Raw genomic sequence first — 8,088 nt, 5'->3', positions numbered from 1 at the left:
GCGGTACCAGATGTAAACAGCGTCTTCATTGTTGAGGTCTTTCATGGCTTGTTTCAGCATCATGCTGAAGAAGATTGAAAAGAGGGTTGGTGCCAGAACGCAGCCTTGTTAATGGAGAAGGGTTCAGAGAGCTCTTTGCTGTATCTGACCCGACCTTGTTGGTTTTCGTGCAGTTGGATAACTTATGGGTCCACCATATTCCTTATTACTCACAGGATGCCGGGTTAGTTGAATGAATGCATGGTTTACTGAAGGAACAAATTAGTTTGTTAACACCACTGGGGACCCTGAAGGGGTGGTGCCATGTGCTGCAGCAGGCCGTCCATAATTTGAATCATCGCCTTTCCACCGACTTCTTCACGCTTCTGAACTACAGCCTATTCCAGAGGAAAAACAGTCATTGCCCCCCATTCCCGAGCTAGAGAATGTCGGACAAAAGGTATGGGTGACACCATCAGGTAGTGTCTGTTATATAGAGAATTTAGGTTAAAATGACTTAAGTTAAAATGTGATGATTAATCATAAAAAGGGAAGCCAGAACGGACAGGGAGCTTACTAGCAGCCAAGGACAAAAGGTTCAGCTGAATATGTTTTTTTAAAAACCTATCTTTTCATGGTCATAGTGAGAGACATGCAGGAGACAAAGGATTGATAAGAAGGGTGAGAAACAGAATTTAGTGTATGTAGAGTTCACAGCGTACGTAACGAACGTGATAATTAAAAATGCAGTTATACTTAGAATGCTTTTGTAATACTAACCAATTAAAACAGTATTAATAAGAAGGGGAAGGGCAAACAATAAGGGTATAAAAATCAATGCACTGTATGTATCGGGGCTTAACTGGTGAGAAGCCAGTTAAGTCCAACTCTGCAGACTTGTAAATAAAGCTTGTCGTGTCATCAGTTTTAAAGAGACTCATGTGTGAGAAGTTTTATTTCTGACAAATGGGGGCTCGTCCGGGATCTACACTCCGGCCGTGAGGGGAGGCGAGAAGAGGGACATCGGAGGTGGTGCACGCCGCTGAGTTCAGCGGCTCCTAGTCCCTTGCTCGTCGCTTCGGGCGGCTTGAGCGAGTGGTATCCGGACAAGGTGACACGACAAGACGGAGAGGAGAAGGGTGACGGTTCAATCCCCGGGAAGACACCGGTAAGTGACGACTTACGATTGTGGTGTGGGGATTGGGTAACAGGTGTAACGGGATACACCTGTTTGGATAAAAAAACCTAACATAATAGATCAGGTATAGAGCTTTTGTCGTGGCGTGAGGACCCTGTCGTGGGACTCTAGGATAGACCCCAGGGAAACCTCGGCGGTAACCGAAGGAGGGACAGCACCTCTGACGAAGTGCCGAGAAGAGAGGGGTCAACCCCAGGGAAACCTCAGCGGTAACCGAAGGAGGGACAGTACCTCCGACGAGGCGTCTGAGAAGAAGGGAGTAGGGTCCAGAACGAGAGGGTCCTCAGCAACGATAAACAGATCTAGGTGGGAAAATGGGAGGATCAAAATCTAAGGGCTCGTCTGAAAATTCAGGACAATTCCTGGGAGTACCCCTTGACAGCCCTTTGGGGAGAATGTTTGAAAATTGGGATAGTAATAGATATCGGGACAAAAACAAGAAAAAGATGGTCCAATATTGTCTCCTTTGGTCAAAACAACCTATTAAAGGTTCCTCGGTCTGGTGGCCGAAATTTGGATCTGATGAGGATTGGGTTAGACAAACATTAAACATATATGTAAATTCGAGACCAAAGGTGAATCAAGAAGAGTCAGCATATGCATTTTGTTGGGTTCCCTGGCCAGGATCCTTAACAGAATGTTTTAAATTGAGAGTGGCAGGAGAAAAGAAATGGGAACCTCTGGACAACCTTCCCCCTCCTTATATTCCCCCGGTGCCTACTGCGCCCGAGGAAAGCTTATTACCGGAGGGGAAAGGTGATGAATCTGATTGCCCCGAAGGGGGCCGGGATAAAAAGGATGAATTAAGGGAGTCGGACCCTAAACTTCCACCGGTAAACCGACCCTGGACAAGATCCCAGACTGGTCCAGGACCATCAAAGTTTTCAATAAACCTAAATCCCCTGAGAGAAATTCCTATGGGAGGACCGGGAGGGGGAACGGGATATGTGAATGTTCCCCTAACTAGTACAGAGGTGCGGGGATTTAAGAAAGAAATGAAAAAGTTATTGGAAGATCCTATAGGACTGGCTGAACAGCTCGACCAATTCCTGGGACCAAACACATATACGTGGGAAGAGATGCAGGCAATAATGGGAACATTATTCTGCCCTCCTCATGTGGGAATATGAACAACCTGGGGACCCCAGACCCCATGAACAAAAATATCCCTTAAAAGAACCCAGGTGGGACAAATGAACACCCGAGGGATTGAAAAGTATGAGACAATATAGAGAGTGGACAATTAAAGGGATACGGGAGGCTGTGCCAAAGGGTCACAATTTTACCAAGGCATTTGGGAACCACCAGGGGAAAGACGAGTCCCCTACTGATTTTTTGGAGAGGGTGAGAAAGAATGTCCAACAGTATGCTGGCGTGGACCCTAGTACACCAATGGGTGAACAGCTTATTCGAATTGAATTTGTTTCCAAATCATGGCAGGACATTAGAAAGAAACTAGAAAAGGAGGAGGACTGGAGTGAAAAACCCCTAAGTGAACTGTTAAAAAAGGCACAAAAAGTATATGTGCAGAGAGAAGAAGAAGATCAAAAGAAGGCGACAAAGGTTATGGTACAGACTATCCGACAGATGAATGCTGAATCCAGAGGGGAAAGAAAACAAAACCTTCCTCTAAACAATCCAAAATATCCAAGAGAGGGAAGACCCCGGAGATTCGTTAAGTGCTATTACTGCAATGAGGAAGGACACTTTAAGAGGGAATGCCCCCGATACAAGAGGGAATTGCGTGCCCTCGAACTTATGGAAGAAGATTAGGGGTGTCAGGGGTTCCAAATGTTAGGGACCAAATATAAGAGGGAACCCCTGGTAAAACTAAAAATTGGTCCCAAGGGAGAAGAGGTGGTGTTTATGGTGGACACAGGAGCGGAACGAAGTAGTGTAATAACTGTGCCAATCGGAACTGAGCCTATAAAAAGTAATTTGACAATTTCTGGGATAGAAGGAGCTCCCAGAATGGTATCAATAATTCCCCAAGTAACAGTGAAACTGGAAGAAAGAGAAGGGGTACAAGACCTCTTGTTGTTACCGTCGGCTGGATTTAACCTCCTAGGAAGGGACTTACAGGCTCTCCTAGGTTTGGGTGCTCTCCCTATGGACGGAGAAGTGCGAGTCCACCTCTGTGCTCTAAAGGAAGAGGATGAACGGCAGATTGACGAGAGAGTCTGGTATAAGGAGGGAAATCGAGGAGGTCTGGACATCCCACCTTTACATGTCACATTAATACCAGGTCATCAGCCGGTAAGGAAACGTCAGTATCCTATTTCTTTGGAAGGGAGAAAAGGAGACTCTAATACGAGACGGACTATTAGAAGAATGCATGTCACCTTATAACACCCCTATACTCCCAGTGAAAAAGTCAGATGGATCCTATCGCCTAGTTCAGGATCTAAGAAGTTTGAATGCTATTGTTCAGACCCGCCACCCAGTGGTGCCTAATCCCTATACTATTATGAGTCGGATTCCCCCAGACCATGAGTGGTTTAGTGTTATCGACTTGAAGGATGCCTTCTGGACGTGTCCATTAGAAGAGGAAAGTAGAGATATGTTTGCGTTTGAATGGGAAAATCCATGGACAGGTAGACGGAGACAGCTTCGGTGGACTGTATTGCCCCAAGGGTTCACTGAATCTCCGAACCTGTTTGGACAAATGCTAGAACAAATCCTGGTGGACTATCCACAATCTGATGATTCCCAACTAATGCAGTATGTGGACGATTTACTATTATCAGGACCCAAGGAACAAGAAATGAGGGGAGATACAATTAGACTTGAATTATCTGGGGAAAAAGGGTCTACGGGTGTCCAGGAACAAGTTACAGTTCGTTGAGAGAACTGTGGTATATCTGGGACACCAGATAAGTAAAGGACAGAAACGGATTACCCCTGAACGGATTGCGGGAATCACTAGAATGCCGTTACCCCGTAATAAGAAGGAAATAAGACAATTCCTGGGACTCTTAGGATACTGTAGGTTATGGATAGAGGACTACTCAGTTTTGGTGAAGTTTATGTATGATAAACTGACAAATGAAAATGACTATCCATTGAAATGGACCCAGGAGGAGGAGGGATGGTTCGAGGACTTGAAACATCGCCTAACACGAGCCCCAGTGCTCACTCTGCCCTCTTTAAAACAGCCCTTCCAGCTATTTGTCACTCATAACCAAGGAACAGCTGTGGGAGTTTTAACACAAGAAAAAGGCGGTCAGCGACACCCAGTAGCTTTCCTTTCCAAAATGATGGACCCAGTGTCTCGCGGATGGCCGACGTGTATCCAGGGAGTAGCGGCTGCTGCTCTGTTGGTAGAGGAAGCACGTAAACTTACTTTTGGAGGAAAGATGACTGTGTACACCTCCCATTCTGTGAGTGTTTTATTAACACAAACTGCCCATCGATGGCTGACTGATTCTCGCATATTAAAGTATGAAACCATTTTAATGGTTGGAGAAGATTTACAGTTTGCAAAAATTAATAGCTGCAACCCAGCTCAATTTTTATACGGCAGTGAAACAGAGAAAGAGGTGGAGCATGACTGTGTCGAGTTGACAGATCTTCAGACCAAGACCCGAGAAGACCTTTGCGATACTCCGCTGGGAGAAGGATATGAATTCTACATTGATGGCTCCGCCAGATGCGTTGACGGAATGAGAAGAAGTGGGTATGCTATAATAGAAGGAAATACTTGGAAAGTAGTAGAATCCACGAGACTACCCGGAAGCTGGTCAGCACAATCCTGTGAACTATATGCCTTGCAGAGAGCCCTCAGAATACTGGCAAAGAAAATTGGAACGATTTACACTGATTCCAAATACGCATACGGGGTAGTGCATACCTTTGGTAAGATCTGGAAGGAGCGTGGTCTAATTACATCAAGAGGAAAGGAATTGGCACACGAACAAATGATTACTCTGACTTTAGAAGCCTTGACATTACCCCAGGAAATAGCAGTGGTCTAGATACCAAGCCATCAGAGGGGAGATACCCCGACAGCAATTGGAAACAGACTGGCTGATGAAGAAGCCAAAAGGGCAGCCATGCAACAAGAAGTCCGTTTGCTGACCTTAATTCCAATAAGGCAAGGCATAAAGAAGGCTCCCATTTTCACTGCTAAGGAAGAAAAGGACATGGCTCAGCTGGGCGCAAGCCAGCTGCCTGATGGAACATGGAAGACACCAGATGGAAGAATGGTTCTAAATAAAGAAATAACTCGCAATATTTTAAAACACCTGCATCAACAGAGCCACTGGGGCACCCAAGCCTTATGTGACACAGTGCTTCGAGAATATGTGTGTAAGGGAATCTACACCTTGGCCCAACAAGAGGTGCAAAATTGTTACCTATGCACAAAAATTAATAAGAAGATAATGAGGACAGGGACCATGGGAGGTCAACCATTAGCCATACGCCCTTTTCAACGTATCCAGATCGACTTCACAGAGTTACCTCAAGTTCAAAGATGGAAATATCTGTTGGTGATAATAGATCACTTTACCCGATGGGTAGAAGCCTTCCCAACAATAAATACTACAGCCTCTACAGTAGCTCGCCTCCTCCTAGAGCAGATAATCCCCAGATATGGTATAATGGATTCTATAGACTCAGACAGGGGTCCACATTTTTCTTCAAAAATCCAGCAATTGATTTGTGATGCATTACAGGTCTCTTGGAAATTACATACCCCTTGGCATCCACAAAGCTCAGGGAAGGTCGAGCGTATGAATGGAACACTAAAAATCCAATTGACAAAGTTAATGGTGGAAACTAAAATGCCTTGGATAAAGTGTCTGCCCCTAGCCTTATTGAGAATTCGTACTGCCCCACGAAAAGATGTAGGGCTGTCCCCTTATGAAATGATGTTTGGGCTTCCCTTCTGGAGTACAGTTGAGGGGTGTCCCACCTTGGGGGAAGGGGATATATTTGTTAGGAACTATTTACAGGCACTGTCACGCTCTCTTACAGATTTACGAAAGAGAGGACTATTGGCACAAACACCGCCTCTAGACTTTTCTTTACACAAAGTGGAACCAGGAGACTGGATTCTTATCAAGACCTGGAAGACTGAAAAACTCCAGCCCCAGTGGGAAGGTCCATACCAAGTTCTCTTAACTACAGAAGCTGCAGCACGAACAAGAGAGAAGGGGTGGACACACGCATCCAGATTTAAGGGACCTGTAGAGGCGCCTCAGGACCCTGATACGAACTCAGACTGGACTTGTGTTCCTGGAGAAAAACCTCTTACTTTACGATTTCGCAGAAAGACTTGATTCACAATGTTATTGTTATGTTCTTTGATTTTTCTTAGTTTGCCTATGTCTTTATCAGGTGTGAAATGTAAGAAATGCAGAGACACAGTGGTCCTGTTTCAGGACCACATTTGGGGAAGAAAGGAAGGTAATTTCATTTCCCATACCTCAGTTCCTGAGAAATGCTGGGCAGAAAATACCACCCAACATCCATATACCCCTTGTGTGGAAAAAGAAGGAAATAATATGGGTCATTATATACAGATTCCTAATACCACTCCTTTCCCTCTTAACGGTTGGAAGGGTGACTCAGGCCCACCATGCCCTGATGGACTCTGGTTTTGCATACACCAGCGTACTGTTCCAATGAAAAGTTCCACTCCACACTCGAAAGTGCCTGCCCCTTTAAGACAGCCGGACTTAGTTCGAGTCCATCCAAATAACCATGAAAGTTTCGGTCATGCAGTTGGGGGAAATAACCTTTTTGTAGATCTTGCAACTAAAATTGCAGGAACTTTTAATGTAACCAATTGTTGGGTCTGCGGGGGTCCACGGATGAATTCATATCTATATATATTACACACATTTTAAAGAGAGAAAGGGGTGGATTGTTATATAGAGAATTTAGGTTAAAATGACTTAAGTTAAAATGTGATGATTAATCATAAAAAGGGAAGCCAGAACGGACAGGGAGCTTACTAGCAGCCAAGGACAAAAGGTTCAGCTGAATATGTTTTTTTAAAAACCTATCTTTTCATGGTCATAGTGAGAGACATGCAGGAGACAAAGGATTGATAAGAAGGGTGAGAAACAGAATTTAGTGTATGTAGAGTTCACAGCGTACGTAACGAACGTGATAATTAAAAATGCAGTTATACTTAGAATGCTTTTGTAATACTAACCAATTAAAACAGTATTAATAAGAAGGGGAAGGGCAAACAATAAGGGTATAAAAATCAATGCACTGTATGTATCGGGGCTTAACTGGTGAGAAGCCAGTTAAGTCCAACTCTGCAGACTTGTAAATAAAGCTTGTCGTGTCATCAGTTTTAAAGAGACTCATGTGTGAGAAGTTTTATTTCTGACAGTGTCCCTCCTGTAAAAGGAGAAATAGTGACACCTGCCCAGGGTAACACTCAGTGGATAGCTATTGAGGGACAGGATGGTTTAGTTTGTTTAAATACCGAAAGCTTATGGCACTGTGAGTGACATATGTCAGGCTTCTTTGTTCCAGGTCCTCCATCTTGTGCTCCTGCTGATCTGGCTTAACCGGTGCTTTGATGCCAGCAATTGGATTTGTAATGTCGAGGACGTTCCGAGGGAGTTGCCTGTGGGGGACACGGCCCGATATATCCACTAATATATCGGATATTGTTAAGCATGTTTCAAAATCTGTTGGTGAGCTTCAGCGTCTGGGTCTTGTGGCCCACAAGGATAGTTTGAGCTTGATTGGAACCCTTTTTCATGGTGAGCTGGTCCATTTGGTGGATTGGGCCACATTATTCTCCGTTGGTTGTCGCATTTTTGCTTGTTTTTGTGATTATCATAGTTTTAGTTTCTCTTTTTCACTCCTTCTGTACTCAAATGCTTGTAAGGTCTCATAAGTGACAGGCTGCGACCAAGGGGTGGAATGTAATGGAAGATTTAAAC

The 8,088-nt window shown here is 44.5% G+C and overlaps 1 long non-coding RNA gene across 1 annotated transcript; it reads left to right on the top strand.

Annotated features, from left to right (window-relative positions):
* The first annotated feature begins 469 nt into the window (after window positions 1-469).
* LOC138750282 (uncharacterized) lies at window positions 470-7,496 on the top strand. Its single transcript, XR_011349228.1, has 2 exons — window positions 470-1,147; window positions 6,155-7,496. It is a non-coding gene; the product is annotated as an uncharacterized lncRNA (long non-coding RNA).
* The last annotated feature ends 592 nt before the right edge of the window (window positions 7,497-8,088 follow it).

The sequence above is a fragment of the Narcine bancroftii genome, unplaced genomic scaffold (assembly GCF_036971445.1).
Source record: "Narcine bancroftii isolate sNarBan1 unplaced genomic scaffold, sNarBan1.hap1 Scaffold_112, whole genome shotgun sequence".
Classification (NCBI taxonomy): Eukaryota; Metazoa; Chordata; class Chondrichthyes; order Torpediniformes; family Narcinidae; genus Narcine; species Narcine bancroftii.
This window is presented reverse-complemented; position numbering and strand designations above follow the sequence as displayed.